Here is an 18,056-nt window from a genome sequence, read left to right on the forward strand (position 1 = left end):
GGTCCTAGTTCAGGGGCTGTTCTGGGCATGCGTCCTCGTCCTTCCGCGCGCAGGCGCAATTACTTTCGCCTGGTGCTGCACGTTTCCGATATGGGGTAGCGTTTGCTGTGAAGTCAGCTTAGGTTACCCTCATTGACCGCCTTTCCTGTGGGTCCCCGCCCCCTCGTGGCTGTGGGGAAAGCTTCGCGAGATCGCCATCGGCAGTCCCCCGGCGGCGCCATCTTTGTGCCTGGCGAGCGACGGCGCTCGACGCGAACCCTGAAGCCGGAGGTTCGCTTGCCAAGCTCTCGCCGAGACCGGATCCAGGAAACACGAGGCGGGTCTCGGTGGGAGGGACGCATTGAAGGAGGAGGGAGGAAAGGGGGCGGCGGCGGCGGCGGCTGCTCCTCCTCTCACCGGACCCGGGCCCCGCGCAGCGCGCACCCAAGGGGGGGGTCGGGCGGAGAAGCGGTGCCGGGGCCGGACCCCCCGTGGGAGCTGGCGACTGGCGTGAGGGCAAGGCGGCGGCAGCGGCGGACGGGGAGCAGCGGCTGCGGGTGAGTGTCCGCGAGGAGGCCCGGCACCTGCCCGAGCCGGGACGTCGGGGGTGGCCCTGGGGTCGCCCCGGTGACCCCTCTCCCGGGCGCTGGGCGTGTGCTGGTCTGCGGGTGTCCCGAGGGCTCGTCTCGGCCTGGGGTTGCGGCGGACTCCGGGAACTGCGGAGTTGCCGGAGGTTTGCGCAGGGCCTGGCGCGCCCGCGCCCTCCCGGGACGCCCCTGGAGGCCGAGGAGAGAGGGAGTGGCCGGGGGCCTGGGTTGGCCTTCGCCCCCCGAGCCGAGAGGGATGATGTCCTTCCTCGCCGGACCCTGGGCATTGCAAGCAGTGAACCTCTGTGGACTGGTTTCAAGCCCCAGCAAAGCGTTTGGGAATGAAGACTAGCAGCACCAAGGTTGGGGTTGTCGAGGGTGTTGAGAGACCTGGGGACGGTCAGTAGTGATAGTAGTAATTGTTCTGAAAGAGGTTTACAAATGATTGTTGGCAGGTGTGGAGTAAGGAGAAAATACTGTCGACGTTCATTTAAAGAAGATCACACAAGCAGTCCTCTGAGGTCCAACAACAGATTAGAGTTATTCCCAGTTGGAATTCTATAATTTAGTGCTGTGTGCCGGCTTATTAAGGTGCCTAAAAGCAGGATTTGGGGGGATGGGATGAGGGACAAGGTGGGTTATAAAGTAAGCTGCATATAAAGTCAGAAGTTCATACCGTTGATGCAAAGCATTTATGTCCTTATTGAAACGTAATTTATTTAAATTGCTTAAGAAAACTTGTCACCTTTGGTCCAGACGGGGCTTATCAATTCCATGTTCATCAGCAACGTTTGTCAACCAGACAACAATTTTGGCATGTGAGGTATTTATTTCTGGTTTGTAAAAGAACAAGAATGAATGGGAAAGAAAAACAATTTGACAAACTTAGCTTCTTTTCCACACTTTAGTGAAGGTAAATATTACATATGTGATTTTTATCTTTATATTTGACCGAACGTAATAATCTGTGTTCTGTCACTCTGAATTTTCTTCCACATGTTTCTTTGACACACTGTCAACACACTCTGTACAGTTTGTGTTGGAGCAAAGGGAGCTAACATTGAGTATTCAGGCACTGGGCTTGGTGGGTTATGTATGTTTGCATTTAATCCTCATAGCTACCCTGTGCTAAAGATGTTATCTTTGTTGTACAGATAAACACTAACCTCCAGTATTCTTCAGTAACTTTTCTGAGTAGGTCATATAGCTGGTAAATTGTGGAGCTAGAACTCAAACTCATGTGTGTCTGATTCTAGAATATGTGATTTTTCTACTATACTCTGCATAAGTGTATGTGCTGATTAGTATACATTTTATGAAAATGGAAATTTTTGTTACAAAGAAACCTTTCAATTCTGTTGGTAATCTTAAAAGCTTTCTGTGTCCGTGGCTGAAGATAATCTCATTTTTTTTTTCTTTGCAGATTTTTCCATTTTCTAGCCAGAGGTTAACATTTTAGCAGAAGTCTGCTGATTAGTGAGGATTCCTAGTAGTCGGTAGTGACCTATCTGAAATTCAAATGTTTTCAGTATCTTTGCCTTCAGTTTCAGCATGCCCAAGATACTTCAAAGATCAGATATCTTGTTTATTCTGGTCCTGAGTAGCTTTTCAAATTATATTACTAAAATAAAATATGAACTGTTTATAAAGATTTGAATTTGCTTTATCATAAGTTGGAGGTTTACGCACACATACCCACCCACCCACCTTCTCCAGCAAGTGAAGTACTTGATAGCAGATGTTTTTCTTCTCTTTAATTTAGTACAGAGGTTTTGGACCCAGTTTGTGGTTTGCAGAAAATACAGCAGCTGTTCTGGGATCCAGCATAATCTTTTATGGGGCTAGGGAGTGAAAGACCTGAGACGCTGGTGAAACAGTAGAAACATCTTCCCAGTGCATGGTCATTGGTCACTTTTGTCCCCCACTGGTCTCTGCTCTTGCATCTTTGACTTGATGCTGAACTTGCCTACCTGGGCATTATCTCTGCTCAAGAGAGAGTTCAACTGGAAGAGTAGCCGCTGAAAGCTGAAATTAAAAAAAAAACAGAATGCTAAGTGCTGGCACTCATCCTCTACCAGGTCATTTGGTTAGGTTTACCTGTCGAATTAATTATCCCTGGCTTGAAGTTCCGGAAACATGGGCATAAGAGGCCAGAAGAAAAAAAAGTCCTGTGCTCCTCAGGACGCATCTGCTTATGTTTTATGGAGTTTGGAGCTTTGCTTGAAATATAATATCTTGAAGTCCTCGTGGGCAATGTTTGGTAATGAAAGAGCAAGTTTTTCATAATAGTTATACTCCCAAGAAAGGGTTAAATATATTCCTTACTTGTGAAGGTAATTACCGTATTTGGGCTACTGAGGCGAAAAAATCAACAAATGATAATGTAACTGAGTGCTCACCAAGTAAATAAAAAAGCCTTTTTGAAATGATTTATATTGCCACTATATAAAGAAAAGACACCAGGAGATTGTCTCATGTATTTAGAAGTTTATTTTCATACCTTCCTTACAATAAGCCTCAGTTTATTACCATGACCACAAATATTCATTTGTCTAGAAGTGAAATGGTCCTATGAAATTTTTGAGACTATCAAAATGAATTAATCCTAAACATTTAAGAACATTTATTATAGTTTAATTTATTGGCAGTTCTATTAATTTATTTGTCTGACCCTCTAACATCCCACTTCTCTCCTGCTTCAAATTTCTCTCCTTCCTTTCCTTCCTCTCTTTCTGATGCTGTTCCTGCTGGTATCTGGAGCTTTCCATTAGTTCTCAATTGACACTGAAGTCTTCGGCAGAATGAATGATGACAAGGAGGGCAAGGAAACGACTCTGAGTCCACTCCCCTTCTCCAAACCCGTGTGCTCTAGGAGGTCAAGAGGGACCCGGACAAGAGCCCTTTACCCACGCCATTCTTTCTTGCAAAGGAGAATGAGAGTAGCCGAGAGAGGGAGACAGTGTCAAGACCCTTGCCACGGTTTCTTTTCCTTCTCTCTCTGAAGCATTAAGGAGGAAAGTTTGTAAAAGCACGTCTGCTGCAGGAGTAGCCACTTCCCTCATTGTCTTCTGCAGCCCACCCCGACCCTCACACACTTCTTCCTTGCTCCTTTCAGCTGCCATCCCACCCTTCATCCTTTGTTCCCAAGTAGGTCGTGCCTTCCTCATCCCAGGATCTCCTTCCACTACAGCTCTGCCTTTTTGTCCTTCTAACTCTGAAGCCTGATACACTGTCGACTGCCCTCTTTCATGCCTTTCCTCCTCCTTGGCCTTGATCATGGAAGCCTAGGCCTGTGGTCCTAGGGGAGCTGACTCCCAGTTAGAGGAGGGAAGAATTCTTTTTTACTTCCAAGGCTTAGTGGGGCAGGGATATTCTTTTATTCTAAGTTGGCTGTTAAATGGGTTTTCCCATAGAAACATTGCCCATGCAGGTTCGGTATTTTTTTATACCTGTAACCTTATGGGTGTTTAAGCTTTAGTGGACTAGCTTGGAAACCTGGCACCTTAGATCTTTGTTTCCTGGGAAGGCAAGTTCTGAGGTTCAAGTAGGTGATTGAAAAAAACAGCTTGTGCTCCAGAAGTTGTTAGGGGTTGCATGCTTTTTGTTAATTACTCATGGGATGGTAGGGAGCACAGGTTAAGCTATCCAAAGTGATCTGTTATGTGGATCAGGTGGCCCTTCTGGGAGATAAACTGTTAGTCTTTTTAGATGGTCAGTGGAGAATTTCTGAATTTAGGCACATGTTTTGAAATACAATTGAAGTTCAGTCTATCCCAGGTTAATGTTTGTGGTGAATGTTTGTCCTTAGAGCAGATGTTACAGTGTTGTGGAAAAAACAGAATTTTTCTTTGTCATAAAAGGGATATGTTGTTCCCGCTATTTCTTGCTGCTGTTCTAAAACTTTTCAAGGGTATTGGAACTCTTGCAGTTATTTTACCCAAGTTTACTTAGTGGTAAACATGGACAGTGTTTTTTTTTTAATCAAAAGATTTTAAAGTAAAGTTTTATTAGTTTGTTGCTGAAGTTGCATGCTGTTACCACCGTTTGTATGGTTCAAACAATTGAGGGATTTCAAAGTGATAAAAGCAAAGCAAAATACATTTAGAATTTGTTATCCATAAATGTGTTCAGTCTTAGCTTGGTTGAAGGACATATTTCTAATAAAAGGCGAGATGGGACCTTTTTTTCTTTGTCTCCAAACCAATCTTGTTTTCAAAATGAATTTGAGTTAAGTACTGTTTATTTTAAGAGTTTACTAGATTATTTAATTACACACAGATTGCAGTGGTTAAAAATAAAATCTCTAGGGGTAAAATGCTCAAATGTTCAGATCTTACTTTTGACACTAACTAGCTCTGTGATCTTGGGCAAGTTGCTTAATCTCTGACCTGTTTCCTCATTTTTGAAATTGGGATAGTGTAATATCTACCTCACAGGATTTTCATGAGGATTAAATGAGCCAGAGGATGTACAGTATTTAGAACATGCCTAGCAATGGTAAATGCTCAAAAAGAGTTAGTTCTTCTTGCTATTATTATTACTTTGTCATCATCATTATTACTGCTGCTATTACTACTTTGGCTACCTTCTGATATAACACCCCTTCTGTTCTGGGTGTGTGTTTGTGTGTGTGTAAGATATATTTATTTATTTGTTAATAATTTTTAAATGCAAAGCTTAGGGGGGGCCAGGGAGAGCAGTATATTCATTGCTGGATACAACCAAAATTGGCCATAGTGCAGGAAATTCATAAAATATTAAACTAATTTTTTTCAGTAACACCATTTCTATTATGTTAGGTATAAGGAACTGTGCCACCTTGACGTTATGAGCAAAACTGGATTATTTTAGTAATCGTAATCTTTATTAAAATTTGTTTAACTATAAGGCCAGAGTCTGTGTAGACAGAGCCTTAATTTCTAAATGGTTCATTTATAAGACTTTCTTTTAGGAAGTCAGCACCATTTTCCCACAGAAATAATGTCACATATGGCATTTAGATTCCCAGGCCAGCCCAGCATATCTGAATTTGAAGACTGATAGTACTATAAAAACTAACTTCTACGTATAACAGTGTCTCAACAAGAATATGCACTGAGTGCATCAGGTACTGAAAGATTATGAACACAATCTTGAAGATGGCGTGGTGGGGTCACATTCCTTCACGATTCCAGCAAGAACTCCCAAGCCTTGGGCAGAGGGCTTTCTTCTGGTGGAGGCTAAGGACAGGGTAAGTAGTGGGACCTGGTCTCTAGAAGGCAGGAGCTTTTTCCTGGCTTGGCTCCTCAGAAAGCTGTGTAGTGTAGTGGTTGCCCTCAGTCTCTGTTCCATCACTTACAGAACTTCTCATATGTAAAATGTAGATATAAGTACTGCCTATTTTACAAGGTTCTTGGGAGGATTAAATGTGTTAATATATATAAAGCAGTTAAAACGGTACCTGGCCCATTGGTGAGTGCATGAGAAATGTTATATATATATTATTAAGCTTTACTGTTTTAGGACTGCTAGAATACCCCTCTCTACTTGGCTGTCCACTGCCCATATCTGTTGTACTTAATATTTATTTATTTATTTGTTTGTTTGTTTATTTGGCTGCGCCGGGTCTTAGTTGCAGCATGCGGGATCTTTAGTTGCGGCATGTGGGATCTAGTTCCCCGACCGGGGATCGAACCCGGGCCCCCTGAATTGGGAGCACAGGGTCTTAGCCACTGGACCAATAGAGGGAAGTCCCTCTTTTGTACTTAAAAAGGATTATTCTCTTCCCTTTCCACTGAGAAATAGTTTCATAGTTTTTCATTTTCATCCCTGCCTAAAGTAAGCATCTTTTTTTGTATGTGTGTTTGTGGCTTTTCTGGGTTCCTTCTGGGAACCTCTCCTCATCCCCTTTTTAGGCTTTGTAGGGATGTGGAGACAACATTGCTTGAAGATACTGACTGTGGACATGTGATTGGGTCAGAATTGAGGTGCAAACTTTTGACTTTTGGTAATTCTCGCTGAGTTATTTTTTTAAAAATAGGCAAAAATAGTACAGAATTCCATATACCTTTCATCCAGGTATACGTAGTGATGGTACATTTGTCAAAACTAAGACACTAACATTGGTATATTATTATTAGCTAAACTGATTTTATTTGATTTCACTAGTTTTCCCACTAATGTCCTTTTCTTTTTTTTTTTTTTAAACATCTTTATTGAAGTATAATTGCCTTACAATGGTGTGTTAGCTTCTGCTTTATAACAAAGTGAATCAGTTATACATATACAATATGTTCCCATTTCTCTTCCCTCTTGCATCTCCCTCCCTCCCACCCTCCCCATCCCACCCCTCTAGGTAGTCACAAAGCACCGAGCTGATCTCCCTGTGCTATGCGGCTGCTTCCCACTAGCTATCTATTTTACATTTGGTAGTGTATATATGTCCATGACACTCTCTTACCCTGTCACATCTCACCCCACCCCCCTCCCCATATCCTCAAGTCCATTCTCTAGTAGGTCTGTGTCTTTATTCCCGTCTTGCCACTAGGTTCTTCATGGCCTTTTTTTTTTTCCCTTGGATTCCGTATATATGTGTTAGCATACAGTATTTGTTTTTCTCTTTCTGACTTACTTCACTCTGTATGACAGACTCTAACTCCATCCACCTCATTACAAATACCTCCATTTCATTTCTTTTTATGGCTGAGTAATATTCCATTGTATATATGTGCCACATCTTCTTTATCCATTCATCTGTCGATGGACATTTAGGTTGCTTCCATGTCCTGGCTATTGTAAATAGAGCTGCAATGAACATTTTGGTACATGACTCTTTTTGACCTATGGTTTTCTCAGGGTATATGCCCAGTAGTGGGATTGCTGGGTCGTATGGTAGTTCTATTTGTAGTTTTTTAAGGAACCTCCATACTGTTCTCCATAGTGGCTGTATCAATTTACATTCCCACCAACAGTGCAAGAGTGTTCCCTTTCCTCCACACCCTCTCCAGCATTTATTGTTTCTAGATTTTTTGATGATGGCCATTCTGACCGGTGTGAGATGATATCTCATTGTAGTTTTGATTTGCATTTCTCTAATGATTAATGATGTTGAGCATTCTTTCATGTGTCTGTAGGCCATCTGTATATCTTCTTTGGAGAAATGTCTATTTAGGTCTTCTGCCCATTTTTGGATTGGGTTGTTCGTTTTTTTGTTATTGAGCTGCATGAGCTGCTTGTAAATCTTGGAGATTAATCCTTTGTCAGTTGCTTCATTTGCAAATATTTTCTCCCATTCTGATGGTTGTCTTTTGGTCTTGTTTATGGTTTCCTTTGCTGTGCAAAAGCTTTTAAGTTTCATTAGGTCCCATTTGTTTATTTGTGTTCTTATTTCCATTTCTCTGGGAGCTGGGTCAAAAAGAATCTTGCTGTGATGTATGTCATAGAGTGTTCTGCCTATGTTTTCCTCTAAGAGTTTGATAGTGTCTGCCCTTACACTTAAGTCTTTAATCCATTTTGAGTTTATTTTTGTGCATGGTGTCAGGGAGTGTTCTAATTTCATACTTTTACATGTACCTGTCCAATTTTCCCAGCACCACTTATTGAAGAGGCTGTCTTTTCTCCACTGTATATGCTTGCCTCCTTTATCAAAGATAAGGTGACCATATGTGTGTGGGTTTATCTCTGGGCTTTCTATCCTGTTCCATTGATCTATATTTCTGTTTTTGTGCCAGTACCAAACTGTCTTGATTACTGAAGCTTTGTAATGTCCTTTTCTGTTTTAGGATCCATTCGAGGGTGCCATGTTGCATTTAGTTGTTAGGTCATTTTTAATCTTTAGTGAATAAGTTTCTGTGGCCATAAAACCATTTTCTGATGTAAGCTTTCTGCAGGTCCTCAAAAGGCCAGGTGTTTCGCCTGGGGTTGGCAAGTTCAGGGATTCATCTTGGCACTGAACTTTATAGTTTGAAATAAGAGGAGTCCTATGATAGAGGAAAGAATGCTATGGTGTTAGGGTGGAGACTAAAGCATTTTTATAATTTAAAAATATGTTGGACTAAATGGGTTTTATGTACTGTTCACTTTTGGTGGATTTAGCTTCAGAATGACAAGACATTCTTTTTAAAATGTTAAAGATATATAAAAAGCATACTTCATATTGGATGTAGAAGCTAACTGGAATGAATTGCAGAAAGTACTTATAATTTTGATTGAGAAATTAATATTAAGTTAGTACAATAATTTGTTACTAATTTAGCACATTTGTATGTGTTGGCTTCAGTTTGTGGTCATGATTGATTTTATTTTGTCTTTTTCAGGGTATAGTATGCTATAGGTGCCATTGTCATTCTAAATTGTGACATATGCCTTAAGATTGATGTCACAGTCATCACTTAGTGTAAACAGAAGGTTATCTGTTAGGTTGCACATCATGAGCTTTACTTTAGAAAGTCTTATCTTTTCTGCCCCAGAAATAGCTTTTGGCTATTAGTCATGGATGGCAAAGAAATTAATTTTGAGTTGGTAAAATTTGGATGAAAATGTTTCAATTGAATATGGTATGTATTGAGGGACACTGTCAGTAAACAAGTACTCTTGGTGGGTGGAAATCCCCTAGAACTTAGAGAAAATTGGCCGAGGGCAGAACTTAATTAAATAGTTTCAGTTGTTTCTACTTATCAAGAGCTGCTTATGACCTTGGACAAATCACCCAACTTCAAAGGACGTTGGTTTCTCCGTTTGTATATAAAATTAGGAGATTTGACTAGATGTGTGAATCTATTCATTTCTAAGATTTGAAAGACCCTTTTATTTAATAAAAACCTACTGTATAGCACAGGGAACTATATTCAATATCCTGTGATAAACCATAATGGAAAAGAATGTGGGAAAAAAAGAAAAAAAAGAATGTGAAGAAGAATGTATGTGTGTATATATATATATATATATATATATATCACTGAATCACTTTGCTGTGCTGCAGAAATTAACAAAACATTGTAAATCAACTGTACTTGAATAAAATTTTAAAAAAACCTGTAAGATCAAGTTGCTTGTCTTGGATCTTTATGAATCAGCATTAGTCACTAATCTAGATATAAATCAGTTTATCTTTCAGGGTTCAAATAGTTTCAAACCATTGTTACTGTAAGTTTGAGAGTCTCTAGTTGGTTTGACAGCTCTATCAATATTTTTTGGTAATTAGCATGTTGTCTAATACCTGCTTTTTTAGTTTTTGTTAGTTATTTAATTTCTGTGCTTTGACCTGAGGTAGTGGACTTCAAACCTTTTTGCTCTCATATCCCCTAACCAATTTTGAAAAATAGGTACTCTTTCACATTTAAAAAATTATTAAAATTTAATATATGTACAGAAAGCACACATCAAAAAATTATTAAAATTTAATATATGTACAGAAAGTACACATCAGTAGTGAACAGTTTAGTAAATTTTCACAAACTGAGCACACTTGTGTACCAGCAGCCAGATCAAGAAAGTGAACATGACCAGCCACTTTCAGAAGCCCCTTTTGTTTGCCCTTTTGGTCACTTGCCGCCCTATCATCCCCCCACCATTTCCATGACTTTTTTTTAAAATTTAATTTTATTTATTATTTTATTTTTGGCTGCATTGGGTCTTTGTTGCTGCGCGAGGGCTTTCTCTAGTTGCGGTGAGCAGGGGCTACTCTTTGTTGCGGTGCGCGGGCTTCTCATTGCGGTGGCTTCTCTTGTTGCAGAGCACGGGCTCTAGGCGCGCGGGCTTCAGTAGTTGTGGCATGCGGGCTCTAGAGCGCAGGCTCAGTAGTTGTGGCACACGGACTTAGTTGCTCCGTGGCATGTAGGATCTTCCCGGACCAGGGATTGAACCCGTGTCCCCTGCATTGGCAGGTGGATTCTTAACCACTGCACTACCAGGGAAGCCCTTCCCTGACTTTTAACATCAAAGATTAGGTTTGCCTACTTTTGTATTTTATATAAATGGAATCCTACTGTACTCTCTTTTGCAGCATTATGAATGTGAGATTTATCTATATTGTGTATAGTTGTTAACTGTTCCTTCTCATTACTGTGTATTTCATTATGTGAATATATCATTATATATCATTCTGTTGTTGACGGGTATGTAGGTGGGTCTCAGTTTTTGGAGAATGTCTTTGTTGACCTTGGAGTGGGCAAAGATTTCTTAAACACGACTTTTTCAATGATACGTATTTGTTTTAGAGTTGTGACTAGAGAAAGAATGAGAAAACTGGCTTACTTTAATATGGGCATCTAAACAATTTTGAAAATATTAATATATAGTAAAAATCTTTTAGTCTGTAAATCTTAGGGAAAGTGTCAGATTTAAAACTAGATCTAGGTGACTGAGGTTTGTGCTTTTATAACTGTTTTGGGTGGTATTCCTTCAGAAATGTGTCACGTACTCCCTTGCCTATTTTGACTTGCTGACTTGTAGAAGTTCTTTACTGTATGCTAGAAATGAGCCCTCACTCACTGCAAGGGCATGCTTTTTCATTTTTAATGTGTCTTCTGATAAACCAAAGGTTTTAATTTTAATGTAGTCTGATTTATCAATGTTTTCTTTTATGTTTAAACTAGACATCAGGTTCAGTTTAAAATATCCTTTCCTATCCCAAGGTCTTGAAGATATTCTCTGTCATCTTCCAGAAACTTTATTGTTTTAGTTTTCTTATATAGGTCTAACATCTACCTGAAAGTAATTTTTGTGCATTGTGTGAGGAAGAGGACAATATTACTTTTTTCCACATGGATAGCTAATTGGCCCAGCACACTGTCTTTTCCCTACTATTGTCAGGAATCAGATATTCCTGTGTCTCTGGTTGTGTTTCTCGGCTGTCTGTTCTGTTCCATTGGTCCTTGCACTGATACCACACTGTCTTCTTTACTGTAGCTTTATCGTAAGTCTTGATGTTCAGTAGAACAAGTTCTTCCACCCAATTGTCCTTTGAGAGCATCTTGGCTATTCTTGGCCCTTTGCACATTTATGTGAATTTTAGTATCATCTTGGAACGTCCCACACATCACACATACACACACTGACACAACATACCAAGGGATTTTGACTGAATTTGCATGGAATCTATAGAGCAATTTAGGAAGAATTGACAACTTTATCATGTTGCTTTCTAATTCATGAACATGATATACCACTCCATTTATTTAGGTCCTCTTTAATTTTTCTCAATAATGTTTATAATTTTCTCCAAAAGTCATTCACAGCTTTTGAGAGTTTTATTCCTAGATCTTGATATTTTTTGATATTGTAAGTTTTTATAGATTTCATTTGTTTGTAAAAATACGATTGACTTTTGTATATCAAGCTTGTATCTATCAGTTGTGCTAAACATTTATTACTTTTAGGAATTTATCTTTTAGAATCTTGTTTTTTCCTTTCAAACTGTTACACCTTTGTTTCTTAGTGTTCTGACTAGTACTTAGATTATAACATAAACTAAGTGAATAGAAGTGGTAGTAGAGGGCACTATTGTCTAGTTCCCTTTCTCAAAGGGGAAACTTTCAACATTTCTTCTCTAAATATGATACTTGGTGTAATTTTTTCCCTGTTACTCTATTAAAGTTTCATTCTGTTCTTGGTTTGGTAAGAGCTCATATCATGAGTGATACTCGATTTTATCAAATGCTTTTCCTATTGTTAATATATTATTTTGCTTCTTGAATCAAATTATATCGATAGATTTCCTAATGCCAAATCAACTTTGCATTCCAGGAATAAACCGAATTTGGTCATTATCACGTTTTCCTCTTACTTAACATAGGAACTTTGTATATTTGTTCTTGAGTGAGATTGGCCTCTAATTTTGTTTTATTGTCCAGTTTTGGTGGACTTGTAAAATGAGTTAAGGAATGTACCTGCTCTTTCTTTAAAAAAAATTTGTTTTTTCTATTTATTTAAACTAAAACAAAACAAGTTCACCCATTTCTTCCACTCCCACCTCTTGCAATCACAAATCTGTTTTCTGTATCTATGAGCTTTTTTTTTCTTTTTAAGATTCTGCATATAATGGAGCCCATATGATGTTGCATATAATAGAGACCATATGATGTTTTCTTCCTCTGACTTTTTTCACTTAGCATAATGCCCTTGAGGTCCATCCATGCTGTCACAAATGGCAAGGTTTCATTCTTTTCTAAGGCTGAATAATACACCACAGTTTCCTTTATCCGTTCATTCCTTGATGGACCCTTAGGTTGTTTCCATATTTTGGCTATTTTATAATTTATATAATGCTGCAGTGAACATGGGGGTGCATACAGCTTTCCAAATTAGTGTTCTTGTTTTCTTTAGATAAATACCCAAACATGGAATTGCTGGATTTGTATGGTAGTTCTATTTTTGATATTTTTGAGGAACCTTCATACTGTTTTCCATAGTGGCTGCACTAATTTACATTACCACCAACAGTGCACAAGGGTTCCCTTTTCTCACATCCTTGCCAGCACTTGTTATTTCTTGTCTTCTTGATAATAGTCATTCTGAGAGGTGTGAGGTGGTATCTCATTGCGGTTTTGATTTGCATTTCCCTGATGATTAGTGATGTTAAGCACCTTTTCATGTACCTTTTGGCCATCTATATGTCTTCTTTGGAAAAATGTCTATTCACATCTACCCATTTTTTAATCAGATTGTTTTTTTTCCTGTTGAGTTGTGTGAGTTTTTTTGTATGTTTTGAATATTAGTCTGTTATCAGATGTATGATTTGAAAATATTTTCTCCCACTCTGTAGGTTGCCTTTTCATTTCTTGATGTTTCCTTCACTGTGCAGAAGCGTTTTTGGTTTGATGTAATCCAACTTGTTTAGTTTTGCTTTTGTTGCCTTTGCTTTTGGTGTCAGATCCAAACAATGATCACCAAGACCTATGCCAAGGAGCTTACTGCCTATGTTTTCTTCTAGGAGTTTTATGGTTTTGGGTCTCACAGTCATGTCTTTAATCCATTTCGAATTAATTTTTGGGTATAGTGTAACATAGTGGTCCGTTTATTGTTTTGCATGTGGCTGTCCAATTTTCCCAACACCATTTATTGAAGAGACTCATTTTCCCATTGTATATTCTTGGCTCCTTTGTCATAAATTAGTTGACCTGACCCTATATGTGTGGGTTTATTTCTGGACTCTGTTCTGTACCATTGATCTATGTGTCTGTTTTTATGCCAATTCCATACTGTTTTTTTTTAAATTAAATTATGACTTTGATATTCATCCTGTCCTCAACTCTGAGGTCCTTTTCAACGGTACCACCACTATGTATATCAGGACAGCTAAGCTCAAAACAGTCCCTGAAAAACAGCACAAAGACCCAAGTCCGAAACAGAGGTCACAGGGTGGGAGTGGAGGAGCGCCTAAGCCATTTTTCAGGACGTGTATTACTTTTTTTTTTTAACATCTTTATTGGAGTATAATTGTTTTACAGTGGTGTATTAGTTTCTGCTTTATAATAAAGTGAATCAACTATACATATACATATATCCCCATATCTCCTCCCTCTTGCATCTCCCTCCCTCCCACCCTTCCTGTCCCACCCCTCTAGGTGGTCACAAAGCACCGAGCTGATCTCCCTGTGCTATGTGGCTGCTTCCCACTAGTTATGTTTTACATTTGGGGGTATATGTAAGTCCATGCCACTCTCTCACTTCGTCCCAGATTATCCTTCCCTCTCCCCATGTCCTCAAGTCCATTCTCTATGTCTGCATCTTTATTCCTGTCCTGCCCCTAGGTTCTTCAGAACCTTTTTTTTTTTTAGATTCCATATGTATGTGTTAGCATACGGTATTTGTTTTTCTCTTTCTGACTTCACTCTGTATGACAGACTCTAGGTCCATCTACCTCACTACAAATAACCCACTTTAGTTTCTTTTTATGGCTGAGTAATATTCTATTGTATACATGTGCCACATCTTCTTTATCCATTCATCTGTGGATGGACACTTAGGTTGCTTCCATGTCCTGGCTATTGTAAATAGAGCTGCAGTGAACATTGTGGTACATGACCCTTTTTGAATTATGGTTTTCTCAGGGTCTATGCCCAGTAGTGGGATTGCTGGGTCGTATGGTAGTTCTATTTTTAGTTTTTTAAGGAGCCTCCATACTGTTCTCCATAGTGGCTGTATCAATTTACATTCCCACCAACAGTGCAGGAGGGTACACTTTTCTGCACACCCTCTCCAGCATTTATTGTTTGTAGATTTTTTCATCATGGCCATTCTGAATGGTGTGAGGTGACACCTCATTGTAGTTTTGACTTGCACTTCTCTAATGATTAGTGATGTTGAGCATTCTTTCATGTGTTTGTTGGCAGTCTGTATATCTTCTTTGGAGAAATGTCTATTTAGGTCTTCTGCCTATTTTTGGATTGGGTTGTTTGTTTTTTTGATATTGAGCTGCATGTAAATTTTGGAGATTACTCCTTTGTCAGTTGCTTCATTTGCAAATATTTTCTCCCATTCTGAGGGTTGTCTTTTTGTCTTGTTTATGGTTTCCTTTGCTGTGCAAAAGCTTTTCAGTTTCATTAGGTCCCATTTGTTTATTTTTGTTTTTATTTCCATTTCTCTAGGAGGTGGGTCAAAAAGGATCTTCCTGTGATTTATGTCATAGAGTGTTCTGCCTATATTTTCCTCTAAGAGTTTTATAGTGTCTGGCCTTGCATTTAGGTCTTTGATCCATTTTGAGTTTGTTTTTGTGTATGGTGTTAGGGAGTGTTCTAACTTCATTCTTTTACATGTAGCTGTCCAGTTTTCCCAGCACCACTTACTGAAGAGGCTGTCTTTTCTCCGTTGTATATTCTTGCCTCCTTTATCAAAAATAAGGTGATCATATGTGCGTGGGTTTATCTCTGGGCTTTCTGTCCTGTTCCATTGATCGATATTTCTGCTTTTGTGCCAGTACCATGTTGTCTTCATTACTGTAGCTTTGTAGTATGGCCTGAAGTCAGGGAGCCTGATTCCTCCAGCTCTGTTTTTCTTTCTGAATATTGCTTTGGCTGTTCAGGGTCTTTTGTGTTTTCACACAAATTGTGAAATTTTTTGTTCTAGTTCTATGAAAAATGCCATTGGTAGTTTGATAGGGATTGCATTGAATCTGTAGATTGCTTTGGGTAGTATAGTCATTTTCACATGATGTTGATTCTTCCAATCCAAGAGCATGGTATATTTCTCCATCTGTTTGTATCATCTTTAATTTCTTTCATCAGTGTCTTATAGTTTCCTGCATACAGTTCTTTCATCTCCTTAGATGAGTTTATTCCTCGGTGTTTTCTTCTTTTTGTTGCAGTCGTAAATGGGAGTGTTTCCTTAATTTCTGTTTCAGATTTTTCATCATTAGTGTATAGGAATGCAAGAAATTTCTGTGCATTAATTTTGTATCCTGCTACTTTACCAAATTCATTGATGAGCTCTAGTAGTTTTCTGGTGGCATCTTTAGGATTCTCTATGTATAGTATCATGTTATCTGCAAACAGTGACAGCTTTACTTCTTCTTTTCTGATTTGGATTCCTTTTATTACTTTTTCTTCTCTGATTGCTGTGGCTAAAACTTCCAAAACTATGTTGAATAATAGTGGTGAGAGTGAGCAACCTTGTCTTGTTTTGATCTTAGTGGAAATGGTTTCAGTTTTTCACCATTGAGAACGATGTTGGCTGTGAGTTTGTCATATATGGCCTTTATTATGTTGAGGAAAGTTCCCTCTATGCCTACTTTCTGGAGGGTTTTTATCATAAATGGGTGTTGAATTTTGTCAACAGCTTTTTCTGCATCTGTTGAGATGATCGTATGGTTTTTCTCCGTGAATTTGTTAATATGGTGTATCACATTGATTGACTTGTGTATATTGAAGAATCCTTGCATTCCTGGGATGAACCCCACTTGATCATGGTGTCTGATCCTTTTAATGTGCTGTTGGATTCTGTTTGCTAGTATTTTGTTGAGGATTTTTGCATCTATGTTCATCAGTGATATTGGCCTGTAGTTTTCTTTCTTTGTGACATCTTTGTCTGGTTTTGGTATCAGGGTGATGGTGGCCTTGTAGAATGAGTTTGGGAGTGTTCCTCCCTCTGCTATATTTTGGAAGTGTTTGAGAAGGGTAGGTGTTAGCTTTTCTCTAAATGTTTGATAGAGCTTTTCTCTAAATGTTTGATAGAATTCTCCTGTGAAGCCATCTGGTCCTGGGCTTTTGTTTGTTGGAAGATCTTTAATCACAGTCTCAATTTCAGTGCTTGTGATTGGTCTGGTTATATTTTCTATTTCTTCCTGGTTCCGTCTCGGAAGGTTGTGCTTTTTTAAGAATTTGTCCATTTCTTCCAGGTTGTCTATTTTATTGGCATATAGTTGCCTGTAGTAATCTTTCATGATCCTTTGTATTTCTGCAGTGTCAGTTGTTACTTCTCCTTTTTCATTTCTAGTTCTATTGATTTGAGTCTTCTCCCTTTTTTTCTTGATGAGTCTGGCTAATGGTTTATCAATTTTGTTTATCTTCTCAAAGAATCAGCTTTTAGTTTTATTGATCTTTGCTATCCTTTCCTTCATTTCTTCTTTATTTATTTCTGATCTGATCTTTATGGTTTCTTTCCTTCTGCTCACTTTGGGGGTTTTTTGTTCTTCTTTCTTGAATTGCTTTAGGTGTAAGGTTAGGTTGTTTATTTGAGATATTTCTCTTTTCTTGAGGTAGGATTGTATTGCTATAAACTTCCGTCTTAGAACTGCTTTTACTGCATCCCATAGGTTTTGGGTCGCCGTGTTTTCATTGTCATCTGTTTCTAGGTATTTTTTGATTTCCTCTTTGATTTCTTCAGTGATCTCTTGATTATTAAGTAGTGTATTGTTTAGCCTCCATGTGTTTGTATTTTTTACAGATTTTTTTCCTGTAATTGATATCTAGTCTCATAGCGTTGTGGTTGGAAAAGATACTTGATATGATTTCAGTTTTCTTAAATTTACCGAGGCTTGATTTGTGACCCAAGATACGACCTATCCTGGAGAATGTTCCATGAGCACTTGAGAAGAAAGTGTATTCTGTTGTTTTTGGGTGGAATGTCCTATAAATATCAATTTAGTTCTTTTTTTTAATGTACCATTTAAAGCTTGTGTTTCCTTATTTATTTTCATTTTGGACGATCTGTCCATTGGTGAAAGTGGGGTGTTAAAGTCGCCTACTATGATTGTGTTACTCTCGGTTTCCCCTTTTATGGCTGTTAGCGTTTGCCTTATGTATTGAGGTGCTCCTGTGTTGGGTGCATAAATATATACAATTTTTATATCTTCTTCCTGGATTGATCCCTTGATCATTATGTAGTGTCCTTCTTTGTCTCTTGTAATAGTCTTTATTTTAAAGTCTATTTTGTCTGATATGAGAATTGGTGCTCCAGCTTTCTTTTGATTTCCATTTGCATGGAATATCTTTTTCCATCCCCTCACTTTCAGTCTGTATGTGTCCCTAGATCTGAAGTGGGTCTCTTGTAGACAGCATATATATGGGTCTTGTT

General features: G+C 38.8%; 1 protein-coding gene across 2 annotated transcripts in view; it reads left to right on the plus strand.

The window, feature by feature from the left end:
• Positions 1–299: 299 nt before the first annotated feature.
• Positions 300–18,056, plus strand: part of TAB3 (TGF-beta activated kinase 1 (MAP3K7) binding protein 3) — a 112,930-nt gene continuing 95,173 nt past the window's right edge. For both annotated transcript variants that reach the window (XM_036839521.1, XM_036839522.1), the window contains exon 1: positions 300–536. The gene's annotated coding sequence lies outside the window, so the exon portion shown is untranslated. The remainder of the gene's footprint in view (positions 537–18,056) is intronic.

This window comes from Balaenoptera musculus, chromosome X, assembly GCF_009873245.2.
Source record: "Balaenoptera musculus isolate JJ_BM4_2016_0621 chromosome X, mBalMus1.pri.v3, whole genome shotgun sequence".
Taxonomy (NCBI): Eukaryota; Metazoa; Chordata; class Mammalia; order Artiodactyla; family Balaenopteridae; genus Balaenoptera; species Balaenoptera musculus.